This window comes from Nannospalax galili, unplaced genomic scaffold, assembly GCF_000622305.1.
Source record: "Nannospalax galili isolate Female #2095 unplaced genomic scaffold, S.galili_v1.0 scaffold430, whole genome shotgun sequence".
NCBI classification, from domain to species: domain Eukaryota; kingdom Metazoa; phylum Chordata; class Mammalia; order Rodentia; family Spalacidae; genus Nannospalax; species Nannospalax galili.
In genome coordinates, this window is record NW_008328607.1 from 409424 (window position 1) to 429101 (window position 19678).

Consider the following 19678-nt stretch of genomic DNA (forward strand, 5'->3'; position numbering starts at 1 on the left):
CATAAGAAGTTGAAGAACATCTGTATGCTTAGCTTTTCTTAATGACATGTTGGTCTCATTCTGAACACCAGTATTGTATCTCGTAGATATAGTACAAGGACTTCAGAAGCTACTGTCATGTGCAAGTCTGTTGGCCTCAAGCATCACATAGAGGTTCTAAACCCTAAACTGTTGCCCTATTGGATGTTGTTGTCTCTGCTGAATGACATCACTTGCCTCCAAATCTTTGTGCAATATTCAATTTCATACTAGTGTTTCAGTTCTCCCTGATACTGGCATCATGTTACTTACACATGTGGGACCTGTTGGGACAGTTCTGTTTTCCCAATGGTTTTCACACATGTTCCTTCACGCTAGACTTGTACCTGTTCATCACTCCCCATGTCTGCTAGGCTTGGTGTTATGGGTGCTTATGCAGATAGGACTGCTCAATTGGAGATCACCTGATGGGTACCACCAACAGTGAACGAGAAGTTCACATCTCCTACATTCTAAACACACAATGATGTGACAGAGGCAATTACTGTGGTCTGTAGTGGGAAGCATCCTAACAAAGATAGGGAGTTCAGACTCCACAGGAGGACCTTGACAGTTTGAGAAATCAGAGGCATTGCTGTCGGTGCCCTGCATCACTGGCATGCATGAGCAATGAACAAAGGAATTTTGAACAGATGGATAGATAAAAGGATGGATGAAAAAGATCAGGCTCAGAAAGCCTGCGACAACCAGCCCTAGTTATTGCCTGAGCAATCACACAATGTTCCACTTAGGAAGCTGTCATGGACTCAAGTGGATACTTCCTTGGGTCCTATTCTGCCCACTCACCAAGGCCTGTTCAGATGAATTGCCTAAATGGTGGTCCCCATGGCAACGAGCTGATTCGCAGAATGCCAGAATTAGGAAGCAAGCAACCACATTCAAAAGCAGACCTGAATTTGCTCCTGATGGAGCTGAAATAAGAACACTCCAGGCCAGAGAACAACAGCAGGAGATGAACCAGCCCCTTTCAGGGAAGGCCCTGTGGCCATGTTCCTTCACATGCAGTGTGGGGCTGATGACAGCCGCTATCAGCTATGGGAGCCAGTTCACGCATGCAGTTCTTACTAGATGTTTCCTCCTGCTGTAACACCAGAGAGATTGTACTGCTGTGTCTCAATAGAGATGAACACGTACAGAAATCCCAGCATTTCATCTTCTTCTCAGCCTCCACCATGAAAGATGGTGCAGAGAGCCTACTTCATTTTCCTTTGTTTTTGACAGCTAAATAGCTTTCTGTTTAGGAATGTTTAATTTGTTTTATGTTTTCAATGACTTGATTGGAGCACAGGATCCTCTCTGTAAAACTGTCTCCATTTCTCTCCTTCTCTCAAAGAAATTTTTCACTTTGTTGTGGAGGCAAGCTTCACGGTTCTCTCAGAGTAACATTTCTTTCCCCTCTCTGTGGATAAAATAGTATGAAATTAAAGTTTTTAAGTATTTAAGCATTATCATTTTCTAATTTCAGCATTTTATCTTTCATCTTCTGTCTGCTAGATCCCCATGACCAAAGTAAAATCAAAGTCACACTAAACTACTCTGGTATGTTTTCCCAACCACAGAAGCCCAATCTTAGCTAATCGTTGACCAGAATGTGATTTATAAATACTTTTAAAAGGCTGGTGCATTTCTCCTTCATTCAGGCCCTATTACGTGCCAAATGCAGAGGTGACCAGGATGCATCAGATATTGTGACTGTTGGGATACTGATCAAGAACTCAGTCAGGACATCTGGATAAGTGCTGGAATGAGTACATGGCAGGTTGTGAGTGAACATAAGTGAGGTGGGAAGAAAGGGGGGAAATGGCAAAGGGAGCAAGAAAGTAATCAAGGTAGGCTTCTAAGAAACAGACTGGAAGGTTGGCCAAAAGGGCAAGTGAGAATGTTCTTGATCTTAGTCCAAAGGCTGAGAAGTCATGACAAATGGCAGACTAGTTTTAGCTCCTGGAGAAGGACCCAGCTAATTCAGTGAATGTTTATTGAATCAATGCCTGTGAGCAGAAAGCGTATTAAGAAGGAATAAAAGAGACTTAGTGAATAAAGTGCTTGACACGAAAGCATAAGACCGAAGTTTGGATTGCCAGCACCCACATAAGAGCTCCAGGTTCAGTGAAAGACCCTGTCTCAGTAAATAAAGTAGACAGAGACTGAGGAAGACTCCAGATGTCAACCTTTGGCCAGTGCACATGCACACCACACACACACACAGAGATACACACACACACACACACACACACCATACAAATACATACAGAAACAGAAACACAAGGAATAAAATACAATTGTGTATCACATAAAACATATTGGCCAATGAATACAATGACAGCGGTCCTTTGAGATTATATCATTTTGTAATGTCGTGTGCATCTTAATTTGTATAAAACTATAGTCTATGATGTTTGCACAACATGGAAACCACTTATTAATGCAGGTCTCTGAATAGAATTCCCTCATTAAGAGACACAGGCATTGTAGCACATGCCTGTAATCCCAGTACTCAGAAGGCTAAAGCAGGAGGATTGTCCAGTTTGTACTATATAGTGAGTTCTAGGCCAGTGTGGGATACAGACTGAGAAGAGAGAGGAGAGAGAGAGAGAAAGGAGAGAGAGAGGAGAGAGGAGAGAGGAGAGAGAGAGAAAGGAGAGAGAGGAGAGAGGGGAGAGAGAAAGGAGAGAGGAGAGAGAGAGAGAGAGAGAGAGAGAGAGAGAGAGATTGTATACCAAGACAAAAGGAAGATGAACACAGGATATTTGAATCCTTGGGCCGGAATGAAATTTAGCTGCATTTAGGTGGTGTGTTAGTTTCCTTCCTCCAAGACAACTGGGGAGAGTACTATGTTGTCACACAGAAGGGGCACATCATAGCCTCAAACCAAGAAAAAAAGCCTAGCTGTTTTTGAGATAGCCTTGTTGTCTAGGCTGTGGAAAAAGTCACAAGGCTGCTATGCTTTGAGAGGGTGCCTGATGGTTGCAATTCTGCCAGGGCAAGTGGAGTGACCCCCAGCGGAGAAACTTCCATGACTCAGTGGCCTGACAGATGGTGACACTCTGAGGCTGCTGGCTCTAGATGTGAAGTCAAATTGCCTGGGGGCAGTGGCCAGTAAAGACAGGATGTGGCAGTTCTGGCTGGCTAGCACAGCACCCTCAGGGGCATTCAGGTTTGGACCCATGGGTAAGGATTCCCACTACAGGAGCATCCGTTCAGATTTCGATCTTCAAGTTTGTCACATAACTCAGAACCCAAAAGAAAAGGGAAGAAAGGTTCCCTGTGCCACATGAAAGAGAGCACCATCCAGGCCAATGTCAGTGAAGATGAGGCCAAAGAAGGACAGGTCTGCTCAGGTTGAGAGAAAAAGCCACTGAGAGTCCCCAGTCCCTAAGAACAGAATGGGAGCGTGGGGCCTCCTGAAGGACCCTGTTAAAGAGATGATAGGGAATGGATAATACAGGAAGAAAAGAATAGATGGCCAAATGGGTGAGTGGGTGGATGGATGGATGAATTGATGGATGGATGGACAGATGGATGGATGGATGGACGGACAGACGGACGGATGGATGGATGGATGGGTGGATGGATGGGAGGATGGATGAATGGGTGTGGATGGATGGGTAGGTGGGTGGGTGGGTAGATGAGTGGATGGATACATGGGTGGAGGGATGGGAGGATGGATGGATGGATGGATGGATGGATAATTGGATGAGTAGATGGATGGATAGATGGCTTTGCAGCAGTCAGAAACCCAAATTTAAAAAGAAAGATGAATCAGAAATAACATGTAGTGGCAAGGTAACAAGAACAAAGCATTGTCAGAGGCCAACCTGATGATTTACATTCAGCAGTTTGCTCACTGAGCATAGCTATTTTGGCTGAAACAAACAGTCCTGTGCAGGTCCCTTGGGAAGGAATGAGACGGTCTCAAGACTTCTAACCAAGGAAACTTTTAATCCTTGGATGCCATTCTCCCTTTGTGAGGATAAGATTAAAACGTATCTATTTCGCATGCCCTCTTGCTATCTGAGTTGAGAATACTGTGAGAAATGTAATCTTCAAATCCAGAAAGCAGTGCTCCATAAAATCCCCACATGTAGAGCAAAGTCCCTGTGCATGAGCATGTACATCTGTGTTTTAATGCTGATATGCTGTGTCCCCTAAACCCTCACCTCCTGTGATCTTTGAGGCATTTACCTATAAACAAACACTAAGCTCTATTTGCATCCACACAGGAATTCCCCAAGGATGTAATAATGTTCTCCAAATCCCTAGTCAAATTTCATTTAAATGGAGCATACCAGGTGAAACCAGCTACTCTGTCACATCCACTCTGCCAGAATGTTCTTGCCAGAAAGCAAAGATGTTTTTGTGATTTTATCCTGCCACACCCCATAGTTCTGTGCTTCCAAAAGAGCCTCACAGGCCAGACTCCATTTGCTTCAGTTGCAGGGCAGTGTAGGAGAGTTGTGAGTTACTGACTAGTTACTGAACATTATTTGTTGAAATATCAAAATGCAATTAAAAAATTGTTTTGTATGCTGAAATGAACCGACCATGGGTTTTCCAAAATCCCCCTTTGCCTTAGTATTTATGCAAATTCATCCTTAAAAATAAAAACTCTTGGAGCTGGGGGTGTTAGAATGCTTACCCTGGCATATGCCCAGGGTTTGATCTCACCACATAAAGCTGGATGTGGTGGAGTAAACCTGGAATCCCAGTACTTTGGAAGTGGAGGCAGGAAGGTCAGAAGTTCAAGGTCATTCCTAGCTACATAGTGAGTTGAAGGCCTACTGGGGATGCATGAGACTGTCTCAGAAATAAATTAATAAAGTAAAAATAAAAACACTTTGCCCACTAATAACCACAAAGGACCCTCCATAGGCTACCTGACACAACAGTCCATGGGCTGCGAGTCCAGATCTACTAGCAGAAAAGGCAGAGGCTACAGTTACAAGCCAGACGCTGGCTGGCTCACTCCTGGCTAGATCTCTTATGAGCAATACGATCTTGGGTATCTCTGCATGGAGATGGGAAGAGAGCAACAGTTCAGAACTCCCAGGGCTGCCATGGGCGTTAGATAAGACAATGTGTGTATCAGGCTTAGCCTGGTACCTGGTCACCGCTCTGCCACTTTCATGCCCTCAAAGTCTGGGGGGAATTCTCACAGGGAAGACACAGGAGAGAAACTCGCAGCCCTGGGCTCAGGTGGATCACAGTCCTTCTCACACCCCAGCACCCTCACTCCTGTGACTTGGCTTTCAGCTTTCCTTTGTTCCAACTCTTCAAGTCCCTACAGAGGCCGGTGCTGGAAACGGCAATGGGCATCACCTGGCCCCTTAGAGCCCCCTGAAAAATCGCATGTCTAAAATAAACACTGCCAACAAAGTAAGGGTAAACTTTCAAAGTCTAAGAAATGTCACATTTATATATTTTCATTAAGTCCACTCTGGGCAATGGTTTTAAAGTTCAAACTACAGGAGCCCTCTGTCTACCGGGTCTTGCAAAGAGCTCACAGGGTCTCTTGAGTCCTGATGTCTGATATCTCCCAGACAGTACTTTGGGCAGAGGAATTTGATTTATCACTGTAGCCAAGAGCCCCATTCCCCGTGCTTCATTCTCCCTGGTGATCCTACACAAATGTTTCTAAGTCTTGTTCCTCACTAGGTAATAGGCTGCTGATGCACCTCCTCAAAAAATGGATTTCCTCAGAAAAGGCTTCTGCTGCCCTCCCCAACCCATCCTCACAGCAGACTGCCAATACTCAAGCCCCTTAGGGCTACTGTATTGTATTGTATTGAATTGTATTGTATTGTATTGTATTGTATTGTATTGTATTGTATTGTATTGTATTGTATTGTATTGTATTGTATTGTACTGGGGGAGTGCTCTAATAAGTGGACCCCTCAATTTCTAGCAGCTTCCAGCCTTAAGATCTCTCTGTCTCTGTCTCTGTCTCTGTCTCTGTCTCTCTCTCTCTCTCTCTCTCAGCTTCAATTGGGCACCCTTAAAGCTTTTATTTCTCTTTCCTCCCCTCTAATTCCTAGTTCCCATGAATAGGGCAACAACAAGCATGGATGAGCTGCTATCTAAGACGCAGGATACAGAGTCCTTTGTGTATATGCCCAGAAGTGGCATAGATGGGTCATATGGTAGTTTAATTTTTAGATTTATGAGAAATAGTCACGCTGATTTTTATAGTGGCGGCACCAGTTTATGCTCCCACCAAGAGTGAATAAAAGTTCCCCTTTCGCCACTTCCTGCCAGCATTAATTGTCATTTGTTTTCTTGATGATAACCCTTCTGACTAGAGTGAAATGGAATCTCAAACTAGTTTTAGTTTTCATTCCCTCGATGGCTAATGATGTTTAATACTTTCCAAAATGTTTATTAATCATTCCCATTTCTTTTTCTGAAAACTCCCTGCTCAATTCCCTAGCCCATTTTTCTTGGATGTTTTTGCTTTCTAGAATTTTTTAGTTCTTTATATATTCTAGATATTACACTATGTCAGATATATAGCTAGCAAAGGTTTTCTCCCACTCTGTAGACTGCCTTGTCACTTGATTAACCATTTTCTTTGCTGTACAAAAGCTTTTTAATTTCATAAGATCTCATTTGCCATTTGTTGGCCTTATTTCCTAAGCAACTGGACCGTATTTGGAAAGTCGCAGCCAGTGCCCATATCTTGTAGCATCCTCACTACTTTTCTCTCCTAGCAGTTTCAGAATTTTAGGTCACATATTTTTTAATCATCCACTGAAGAGCTTTTATTTTCAGTGCACAGGTGAGAACTTGAACTTCATTTCAACTAGCAGTTAAAGCCCATCTTGAATTAAAAAATGACAAGTACTCCCTATGTCCAGGCTGGGTACAGGTATGCCAGAAATATCTGTGCCTACTCCAAAAGGTAGGATTTCTGCACTGAGACTTCTTGCTCTCCCCATGCCATCCTCACACAAGACTGCAAAGAGCCAGGTGCCTCAGAGTTAGTGCTTAGTAAGGATGGGGATACAACTGCTGGTACCCCATACTATAGCATGCGAGTACTTAGCACAGAATTTGGTGGCCTGAGCAAGGAAGAGGAGGACATAGGCATGAGCAGAAGGGGAACCTTGAATAAGTACATTCTCTCCTTGTCTACTAGAATCATGGCTCCATTTCACAGATACTAATAAACTTCAAACCTTATTCATGTGTATTAACTCTCTGAGCCTCACAATGGCCCAGGGAAATAGGACTGACAATTTCCTTTAGAATGAGAAGCCCACAAGAGGCTAACTAAGCAATCACCTTGTCCAGGGTCATTTGGAAAGAATGAGGAACACACAGGACATGGCAAGCCCTGCTCCTGAGTACAGTGAATTCTTTACACTAATGATGATGATTCTGAGCAGGAAACATCACAGCTGAGAAAGCACTTGCCTATCCAGCATATCGCTTGGCCCCCTCCCAAACTCTAGAAGGAAAGTAACATTATCATTTCAGTGTAACAGAAAGTCAAACTGGTGACTTACCCAAAGTGACAAAACCCCTGGAATTCTTAAGCAGGTGACCTGCTCCTGCCTTCACCTGTTAGCCATCTCTCTATGAGGCTTATGCTTCATTCCCTTGTCATTTACCTGCCCCCAAACATTGCCCTCTAGAATTAGAATGATACTTAAGCATCAAATATGCATCTGCTATGTGCTGGGAACTGTGTTCACAGTGAGAAGACAAAAGTGAATGAGAAATGGCCACCAACGAAGCCCAAACTCCAAACAGAGACTTCCGGACAAATAACATGCTGAAAGCAACTCGTGCTAGGATTCAGGTGTGCGCCAGTGCTCTGGGAATTCAAAGTGGGCAAGATTCATCCTGATCCTGCCTGCCCAGGAGGAGGGTGGACACAGTAGAAATTCAGTATGTCGTCCAGTGCCGCAGTGCACTCCACAAAGTTACCCAAACTCAGGAATCAGCTTCTGTACCAACTAAAAGCTCATAGGACAAAAATAGTTTTACCTCCTGCAGTTTATTGAGTGTAATGAAAATTATAAAAGCACAGCAGGCAAGCAATCAGCCACACTGCTGATTTTCTCTATTCTTAACACCTTAATTGGAATTGTCCTGAGTCATGCCTACAACCCTTGTTGATTCCTGGATCCATAACAGGTAAAAGTCCTCAGCAACCAAGTTGTTTATCTATATTCATCCCGGAATTTGTGCCACGGTTGCTATTGTATCCTGTGCAAAGAAGATGAAAAGAGCAAATTTAGTAGCAGATGACAAGAGTGAGGTCCAAGCATTTCCGAGAAGCTTGTGTAATCCTCTCTCCTGTTTACTTGAAACCTAAATCTCCCTGTCCTAAAGGAGACTGAGGTGTGCACTCATCCTGGGGCTGCTGTTTCCTGTGGCTTTAAGAGGTGGAAACCAGGAGCTCCCACAATTGGGCTGCCCTTGAGGATGCTGGCAGCTCATCGCTGTGCGAAGGGCTGGCATCATCATTTCCTTGAACTGAGTTTCCAAAACAACACGATGACGGAAGATGGCAACTGAACAGCAAAGACATTCCATGTTGACATGGCACCTGGTCATGGGAATTCTTAAACAGGTGGCCTGCCACATAAAGACCAGAAGCAGACAGATGAGGAGGGACCAAGACCACAGAAACTCTTATATACAGCACACAACATGAAGAATGACAGTGACCCAAGGAGAGTAGCTAGATTCTTCCCCACTCAAGAATAAAGACCAGAAAGCTACCTCTAGTTTATGACTTCCAAAGATGTTTAGCAATATTTTAAATAGCAGCACCAATAATCTTCTTGACATTCCCCTGTTGATAAGCATTCCTACAACCCCTGAAAAATGCTCTGCATTTTGAATTTGGGGGGGGAAAGATGCAGGTCATAGATACGCTCCTGTAACATTTGCTCCCCACCTCAGGACTTATACCGAGTTCAATATTATATAACTGTATTAACTCAACTGTGAACCTAGGAACTTGCACCCACTTGTGAAAAAGATGCACTCTTGCTCTGGAGTGTGTTACTGAGTATGTTAAAGCTGTAGTGAAATGCTTCTTCTAATCCTGTAATTAAAAATTTTTTAAAAAAAGACCACTACCTTGTTCTCACCATTTACTAGCTTCCCAAGAGCGACGCCCACACAGACCAGTAATCTAATTTCCATCTGGTCAACCTCCAGGAGATATTTTAGGCTTGGCCTGCATGCAGTCTACTTTTCCTGCCAATGCAGACTCAGCCTCTCTCCTCTCCTGGGACTGTTCTCTCTAAGTAAACATTTGAAAGACACAGACTTCCTCCAGGACTGGCTGTACTTGGCATGCTGCCAAGAGGTGCCAAATACAGCCCTACAGGCCAGGGAAAAGACAGGAAAGGCTGGAGACTCTTCATCCTCAGCTCGCACAGCTCCAGACCATCTTGCTACCTCCAGCCACACACTGACTCCTGATTGTGTCATGCTGTGTCAGATCCCTTGGCTCATTTTTCCTCTCCGGAATGCACCTGCATTTGTCTGATTCCTGTTGGTTTCATCTCTACCTTCAGGATGACCTCGATGCTCCTATCTCCCACCTCCTTCTGCTAAACTACTAACTTCCTAAGGGTAATTCCTGTGCCTTATGGACCACTGCAAGCATCTCACATGCTTTTCCATATGAAATCTGATTTAATTGTACTAGCAAAGTAAAGTGCTAAGGGGGCAAGGTAACAGATGAGAATGAGGATTTGAAGAAGAGAGAACTAAAAAAGCATTTGGCTAGTAGAAAGCAAGATGACCCCTCCAAAGCCCAGCACAACCACCATGCTTGGCTTTGTGAATTAACATCAAGATGACGATGAATCAGTCGGAAACTATGACATGACACAGTCTCTAACCTCTGCTGCCTAGAGAAAGGATTTCTAAGCCCAGTGACTCCCGGGGCCAAGTAGGTAACATCAGTACAAGGAAGGAGCCAGATACTAAACAGCAGGGAGTGAGGGTACCATGGAAACACTGGACAGCCTCAGAAACACAGCATTCAAATTCCAATTCAAACATAAGCAAAGCAGCCTAAGGCTCTGAGTCAGGCTTGCAGGGCTAGATCTGCAACTAGGCTGTATCTCTCATCAGTGACAAGATTTAAGAACTTTTTCCTACATTTTACATGTTTAAATTAAGTGCAGTGTCACAGCATTATTCTAACTACATTGCGCTACCATTTAACGTGTTGTTTCTGCGAAAGAATGTATCATAATCTCTAACTGTAAATGCGATGGATACCCCCAGTGTCCTATCTTTGGTGAAGATGGAGTTCACAGGATCAACATCTGAGGTATAAAACCTCGTTGAGGTGAAAAGGAGAAAACTCCCAGGCATGGGCAGTGTGTTATCACTCCATATCTCAAGGTCATAGTTTCCCCTGTAGTTTCTGCCCCTCTCAACATCCCAGCCCTACCAATACATCCACAGGTGATGTGATGCATTGTCCCCATCTCTTTCATGGTTGCCTGAGCGCCTCACCTTCCCCTGGCTTTTTAAAACTCTATCATCCTTTGGGTCTCTTCTTTCTCTAACCCTCTCCAAATGCTGCCAGAGCATCATGTGATTCCCCCAGTGCAGTGCTTGTCCACACACACTGGATTGTAACTGTCATTTGTACTATTGTTTCCACCAGAGTGACAGGAACAGTAGAGGGTTTGAGTTATCAACATCTGCCCAGTATCACACAAACACATACACATTCAGTGGCTGGCATTGAATAAATACACAAATGGACCAGTGGAAGGATAAGTGAGTGAACAGATAAAGCATGCTTTCTAGATAAATTTGCTGGCCAGGGATCCTCAAATAGGTCACATCATACACCACATTCCCAAGGGACAGAGATAAATCTTGACTCTGAAACTCTCACGCCTACATGTTCTGTGCATATTTAATCTGTGAAAAAGCCTCCGTAATATAGGTGCTACCATATTTATTTACTGACTATCTAAGTTCCTCCCTCTCCCTCCCTCTCTCCTTCCTTTTATTCCTGCCTTGCCCTTCTCTTTCTTTCTGAGACAGGCTCTATGTATCCCAGACTGGCCTCAAACTCGCTATGCAGCTAACGATGACCTTGAACTCCCGATCCTCCTGCCTCTACTTCCCAAATACTGACATTACAGGCTTGCACTGCTACATCCCATTTCTGTGGTGCTGATGATTGGACCCAGGGCTTTGTGCATACTAGGTAAACACTCTACCAGCTGAGCTATATCCCCAGCCACCAAATTGCTTGCAACAAAAACAAACAAAAAAAACAAAAAGCAAATTGATAATAGAGCCATTGAATTAGTTTCCCAGCTAGTAAGTAGCTGAGCCCTAAACTCCAACCTGGGTCCCTGAACTGTACCACCACTGCCTTTCCACCACCTAAGGATAGTCAGAGGCTGAGAGCTCATGATATCTGGAGAGGGGTACGCTGCAGCGGCTGCATCAGTCCCCTGGCCTCATCATTCCGAGCTCACATAGCTGAACCAGGTATCAGGAGAAATGGCCCCCTGAACAGATTCTGGGTCACAGCCCTTAGGGTTAGGAAGTTGGCCTCAACTGCTGGTAGAAGCTTTATTTTATCAGGCTAGCATCTCTGAGCACTGGGCACCACCTTCATCTACTGTCTCAGACAAGTGTTGCCTTGTCACCCATTCTTATCAATACATTATAACATCATTAAAGGACAACTCCAAGACTCATTGTAAATCCTTTTTAAGTTATTTGGGCAATATCTGTAATTACATTTTGGTAAATGTAAGATTGAGAGAGAAAAAGAGAAAATGAGAAACGCATAACAGGCTGTTAAAATACCCTGTCTGGTAGAGGTGCAGTAATGACGCACATTGCTAGAGAAGAGAACAAGACGAAAAACCTCTCTGACATTTATGCACAGTATAAAATGATTGATTAAACCCATCCTCAAAGTCAAGTAGCATTAAGTGACAAGGAGTTTAGCTACAGTAGTGTGAGTCAACTGCCTATCAGTTCTATTTTAACATCGAAGCTGAAAATGACGCAGGCTAACCATGCCATTTCCAAACTGATCTCAAATCAAATCTTCACATAGGAAAAGAGAAATAGTCACTAGCTCACACTCCAAATGTTCCTAAGCTCTTATGGCACTCTGTCTCAAGATTCATAAAACCCTGAGAGAGCTGCATGGAAAGGGCCCAGGCTGCTTACACTGGCTGATGCCAAGCACATGCCAAACAAGGCTCATGGAGAAAGAGGCCAGACCTTTTCAGAACCCAGCTCCTCTGCCCAGTAATACAGTGACATGGAAACCAGCTTCCCGGCTGAATTTTCAAGTGTGGATTTAACAACTGGAAACACTTCTGAGCATGACTATGTAACTTAGTGCATCTCTGCAAGAGAAGCAGCGTTGTTTACCCACTTCAGGCAAGCCGCAGGAATGCCAAATTCAGTGATTTCAATGGATGCGATGTCTACACAACAGTGAGAGGAGGATCATTTCCACCAACAGTGAACAAGGACAGGAACTTCAGGATTCCTGATAAATACCCATTGCTCAAAACCAAAGGAAATTTTTTGATACGAAAAATATTTCTATCTGAAAAGTGAGTCATGTCATTAGAAATAAAATGTCTTTAAACTACTTCATTTTAGTTTTGAGCTTCAAAGTCCACAAATACTCCACCCTGTCTTCTTTTCTTTTTCTCTCCTGTGAACTCACTATCCCTTCAGAAGTTTAGAGGACATCAAATTGCTACTTGTTCTGAAGTTTCTAAAGAAATTACACCAGGCTAAGGGAAAGAAGTCAGTCACAACAGGCCACCTACTGTGTGGTTCCATCTAATAGGCCACCTACTATGTGATTCCATCTACATGTTGGGTTTTTTGTACTTTCACATTGGACACTCCATTTTGTTTTTGTCTTTACATTTTAATCTTTGTTTCTCTTTACTTTTCACTTTTTTTCCAGTCTTTTTGACACAGGGTCTCCCTGTAGCCCCAACTATTCCTAGAACTTACTATGTAGACCAGGCTGGCCCCAGTATCACAGAGATCCACCTGTCTCTGTCTCACAAGTGCTGGGATTAAAGGTGTGTGCCACCACATCTGGCTTGCTTTTCACTTTTAGAGGATTCTCTTGAGACATCATCAGGCTCAAGGACTTTCTCCCGAGCCACCTTCAATATACATACAACCCATCAGATCAGCTTGTCAACCCACCAAAAACATTATTGCTGTTACAATGCTCTGTATCATAGCATTTCTTTTTCATTTGCTCTTAGACTTTCCTATGTCTCCGTTTACATTGCCCATTAAAGCAATTTCCTCTAAGGACAAACAGGTTCAGGAGAACAGCATGCACTGGCTATTTCAATAGGTTGTCTCTCTTCCTTCTGCTAGAAACATGAGATTTTCTCCTGGCATTCATTATGAGGACCTTCTTGGGCCCTTGTGGTTAAAACTCATGGAAGTATGCTTCCTCTATGACAAGGTACCCCTGAAGGTATTTTATGTCTTGTTTTGTTTTTGTGTATGTAACATATGTGTATGTCTTGTGGATGTACATGTACATATGTGCACACAGTATGTGGAGGTCAGAGGGTGGCACATGGTGCCTTCTTCAGTTCCTTGCCACCTTATTATTTCTGAGACGTGGTCCTTCACTGAACCTTGAGCTCATCAATTCAGCTAGACCGACTAGTCAATGAGCTTTAGGGGTCCACTTATCTTGACTTCCCCAGCACTGGGATTATAGATGCACACAACACCCAGTTTTTATCTGGGTTCTGGGGATGGAGAGCTTAGGTCCTCATGCTTGCACAGCAAGCATTTTACTAAGTGAGCTATCTCTCCACTCCATACCCAGGAAGCTTTTATTTGGTTAGTTCATTGTTTTTTGGAGGTTGAGGTTTTTTTGACATAGAGTCTCATCTGTAGCCTGGACTAGCCTAGAACTACTGTGTAATCCATGTTGGCTTCAAACTCACAGGCACCTTCCTGCTTCAGCCTCCCTCCCACATGACATGCTGGATTACAAACTGAGTCACCACCCCTGACTCCCCTGCAGGTTTCTCTCTGAGTTTTCTCCACGGAGTCTCCAGTGATTTGTTGGTGGAAGTTTAGGTTCTTCCTCAGCCCTGTTTTTCTTGGAGGTTTCTTCTTATAGCTTTCCCTCCAATTATCGTGACCTTTCAGCTCTAATTTTCAACTTTAGAGACTGTTTTACCCCGAGATCTTACTTCTCTGATCGATCTAAAAAGAAAAAAAGGGTGATTTCAGTTTGTTCTGCTTGTTACCTGTCAGTAGGAATCGGTACAGACTTCCAAACCCTACAGATGCCTGACCACAATCCAGAAGCCTTCTTCCACCTTTACGGACTATCCACACATCTGAATCCACAGAGATAGGAAGATCAGCGGTTACTTAGGTCTAGAAGGATAGGAGGGACACAAGAGAGCACTAAAGGTTACAGGTTTCTTTATGTGGTGGTGAAAACAGATTCTAACTGATGGTGATGATGGTTGTAAGCTCTGTGAATATACTAAAGATCAAAGAATTGTACACTTTAAATGGGTAAATTCTACATCTTGACAATTCTAAAGCTTAGGAAATGAAGAGAAAAGGGGGGTGAGAAGGGAAAAGAGGGGACCCATTTCTTCTGTTTGGCCTGAGTCTAAACCTCTTGAGGGGTCTGCATCCTCCTCCCACTGTGAACTCCCACTCCCTCTAACTTCCACAACACACACAGACAAACAGTAGAGCTATGCTCCAGGCATCCCAAATATGTACATTTCAACCAAATTCCATGAAGTTCCAGTGCTCTGAGCTTTTGCACGAACTCTATCTTGAATGCCTGCCCATTTCTATTTCCCAGGGAACTCCCGTCCTTCAAGGCCCAGTTAATTGTCACACCCTTCAGGATGTCTATTGTGACCCTCTTCTGGTAGTTAGGGACATAACCTCTCCATCTACACAGTCAAGGGCATCTGAATGATAAAGCAGAACATTTCTCACAGTACATATGACTTTCTCAATGAGACTGAAAGTTTATGAAGGAAAAACGCTATGTTCTGTTGATCTTGGAGCAGTTGCCATCTTGCAGATTATATCAACTAAATATTTCTCCATTGAGAAAATAACAGGGCAGCATCCTGCCACTGTGACAGAGGTCCAAGTGAGTTAGCAAGAAATCACTCCTACTTCCCATGTCCAGTAGACATGTCAACGCTTTCACCAAGAAAGTATCTGGGCTTCCAGATTTCTACTACAAGTCAGAATCATTTTCAACAGGCCTCCTGCTCTGCAAGTGACTTCCTCCTCAGAGAGCTCTAAAGACCTCCTCCTAGACTCGGGCAAGACCGCCATAGCAACAATTACAGTGGGGTATACCACAGGGGACAGAGAGGGGAGGCAGAGACAAAGACAGCTGAGAAGACAAGCGGATGTGCAGAACATGTCATAAACATCAGAAAACAGCAGCTGGGGGAATGATTTCTGACATCTCCACATGTCACAGAAACTGTTCAACCAAAATCGTATTTAAAGGAGCTGCTTGACCAAAATCATATTTAAAGTGAAATCTGAACATCTGCTGTTAACCAGTCTAAAAGCTGCTGTACCTAAGACAAATCTGAACAAAAGAAAAGGCCAACCCCAGAACTAACCAGAAGGGACAAGAACCATGGGAAACAGAGACAGGTCCGCCACCTCCAGGGAAGGGGCTTGGAAGTCAGCATGACAATCACTTCCTGAACATAAACAGGAAGGTATTTTTCACATTACACAGTTCTCTGAGTTTATGTTGAAGATGAAGAATTCCTCCATGTGGTTTCAGTTATTCCCAGCAAGTAATTTCATTTGTCTCACACAGTTTTAAGTTGAAGATAGCCAGGTCTGATCACAGATAGACAGGGCTGTAGTTGGGTCTAGGGAGATTCTGTACTTGAAAACACCAATGGAGGTGCATCCTCTCCATGTTTACGGCTCTAGTGGAACTTGGAAAACAAACTCACAAATTCGTTGGAAACAAAAACTTCAGAGTTCAAACCAACTACATGAAATTAATAACATCAAGCATACCATCTTATTGAAGCTGATTCACAGCATGCATACGAGGCTGGCACTATTGGGAATGACTGTCATTTCTCAGTGTGGCTTGCCTACGGTACTGTGTGCGTGAAACGACTCAAGGCTCCCACCACTTTCCTCAGTCTGATCTGCTGTGACACCTCCATTCATGCCAAAATTCATAGTGTCACTTCCCCTTCCCTGGAGTGAATGCAATCACAAATGTGGATGCTGAGTTGTACCTTTGTAGTACTTATAAATCAGTTATCCAGTTGCTTCAACTATTAAATCTGTGATTTTAAGTTATAGGTCTATTACAAAGATTATGCTACTGTAAGATTATAACATTTGAACAGACAACTTGTGGATCCCAGTTTGAGAAACAGTTAAATCAGTCGCCCACCCTGGTGGCATTCTCCTGTCCAACCTCTCACACTTTTGTACCTAAGAAGAGACAGATAGGCCCATTCATCGCCAGTTGTACCTAAGAAGAGACAGATAGGCCCATTCATCGCCAGAAACCTTGAAGAAATACAGCTCCTGGACAATCAGTCTTGACTACACAGAGGAAAACACTTTCACAATGAATTTCCCTCTATGTATCACTGGTGGAGGGATCTCCAGGAAAGTCAAGGTCAGAAGATAACCCACCTCTGTCCCCAGAAACCCTTCCCAGGACAGCTGCTCCCCTATCGGGTGGTTGCCTCCCCTTAACTTGCTCTGGCTGACCACACGTGGCTGTGTTCCCAGGAAGCCAGGGACACCAGTAAACAAAGCTGTTCATCGGTGGATTGTTTTACAATGGGCCTGCTTTGCCTTATTTTGTTTTCTCACTTTTTAATTGTGGTAAATATGCATATCATAAAATGGAGTGTCTTAATCACCCTCCATACGGGCCAGAGCATTATTTTCACACTATTGTGCAACCACTCTCCAGAACTGTTTTACCTTATAAAACCTGAACTCTGTGCCTATTAAATATGAACGCTCCGTGTGCCCTTCACCTCAGCCTCTGGACATTGCCTTTCTTCCTACTTCCTGCCTCTCTGTTTGCCTGGTCTTAGGACTCCCATATAAACAGGGTCATACAGGTTCATTCTTTCATAACTGGCTTTATTAGCATAATCTCCTCTCAGTTCTTCTGTGCTGTAATGTGTCAGAATGGCCATCCTTTGAAAAGCTGAATAATATTCTACTGGATGTATAGATCACATTTTGTTTATTCATTATCTGCCAAACACTTGGGTTGCTTCCACGTGTTGGTTATTGTAAATAAAGCTGCTTAAGAACATGAGTACATTCAATGGATTTTTCTTATTGTTTGTTTTTTATTGAATTGGTTGGTTCTTTGGGTTCTATCATTTTTTTCATGATTTACTGATCTCGATTTAAGACTGGGAGACTTTGCTTTTAGGATTTCGTGCCTTTTTTCCTCCAGTGTATGATTCCATACACTTGCTCCAGGCAGGGGCACAGAGCTGCAGGGAGGACAGACTGTATTGGGCTGCACTACGGCACATTCTAAAGGAACATGCAAACGTGTGCACAGACAATGGTGTTCAACTCAGCTCCAGTGGAGAAGAACTAAGCAGGCTTTGGAGGGTCACTCTCAGCCACCAGCCATTGGTCCTTATGGCAGAGTGTAACCATCCAGTGTGTCATCTGGCAGGCCCTGCAGGAATCCTCTTCCCTCACCAGCTCCCCTCTCATGGATTTTACACACACAAAGGCAGAAGCTGTGTCTCTTTTGGCTGATAAAGACAACCCAAAGTTAGCTGGAATTGTGGGTGGAGGCTGTCATTCCCACATGAAATCTTCTCTGAGTGACACATTGAATTTGCTGTGCTTTATGCAAAGCAAAACACAGTACCACCATGTAAGAGCTACCCAAATTGATGTACTTACGTATATGCACACTGATGTACATGAACACATGTGCACATGCATGCATGCACCCCGCAGTAATGCAACAACAGAGACTACAGACTGTTGACCCTCTGAAAACCGTTCTCCCACATTTGAGACTACACAGAAGCTCCTCTTACCATGGGTCAAAGAAAATAAAGCCTCCTGGTCACATCTGTCCCTCCCAGGGGCTTCGTGGCAGGAGGAAGTGGCGTCCACACCACAGGAGCAAATGTGTTTTCACAAAAGGCAGAACCTCAGAGGCATCTTCCTGACTCTGGGTCCCCAGATACCCAAGGAGACCTTAGTCTTCCCAAGTGCCAGCTGACCTCCTCTCCACTTGGCCCAGGTCACAGTGAAGAAATCATTGGAAGCTAAATGGTGAAGACAGGAGGATCAACTCTTTAAAGATAGCAACATTTCAGATAGTGCCCCTTCTCTAGGACAAGGAGTAGAGGAATGAACTCAGGGCAACGGCCCTAATGGAAGCCCTGGATTCAGGGTAAGCTGTTTCCTCCTTCACCTATATGTACAGCAAAGATGAAGGGAGTAAAATGCTTCACAAGTGGAATGCATCACTGCTTGCTTGAAAAACAATTTAATAAAAACAATGTCTTGCTTTGAAACATTTTCCAGACAGGTAGGATTTTGTCTTAGTAGTGAGCAAATTATTAAACTTAGCCACCAGCTCCATTCTGCCTGACCTACATCATGTCTGGGATCTGAGGGATGCTTAAAGATCAAAAGGCTCTGAATCCAAAAACCAAGCTTGTATCCACTTTACTTCCTGCTCCAAGGGGGGCCAGTTCCACAAAACAGTCACAAGCGTCCCCAAACAAATCCCATTTTCACTTCCTTCAGCCCAGCAAACAGTGTTCAGAGCAAAGTCTGAAGAAACACAGGCAGACATGACCTGCATCTCAATTGGGGTCACAGATGGGGGCAGGACTCCCCGCCACCTACACACCTCCCAAAATGAGGGCTGGAAATGTCTGCAGCAAGGTATCTCTTCTTTAGGAGGAAACTCAAGTGCCTGCCTTTCCTGTTCTATCATGAACTGCTAGTAACAAAATTCTGCTAAAAATAAGTTTACTGAAGAACTCTAATTATAAAACGTTTCTTAATTTCTCCCTCCCATCTTGAAAGAATTCCAAACTTCCCCATCCCATCCTCCTGCCAATGACCTCTGTATCAATTAGGAAAATGAAATCTTGGTATTTTCTTTATTTAATTATTCATCCATTTCCCATATGCTAAGTTATACCTTCTCCTCCTCAGAATGTAAACCCCAACATTCATATAACTATTGGGGATTCTACCCCCAACAAAGGAGTTTAGCCAGGAAAAGAGAGTTAACTATGCAGTGGCCTTCACCTTGGCGAACACCAGCAAACAGAAACAGGTAAGGGTCCCTTAACTCTGCTGTATCTCCAGGGAGAACTGATCCGACCCTCTTACTCATACTCAACAAAGTCCTTCCAAGTATCTTAGCTAGCTTTACCTGTCAATCTGACACAGCCTGGAGTCATCTGAAAAGGGAGTCTCAGTTGAAGGATTTCCAGGATTAGACTGGCTTGTGTACATGTCTGTGGGGGGTTGTCTTGCTTGCTAATTGATGTGAGAGTGGCACATTCCCAGGACAGGTGGCCCTGGGCTGTAGAAGAAAGCTAGCTAAAGCAGGAGTGTGTGAGCA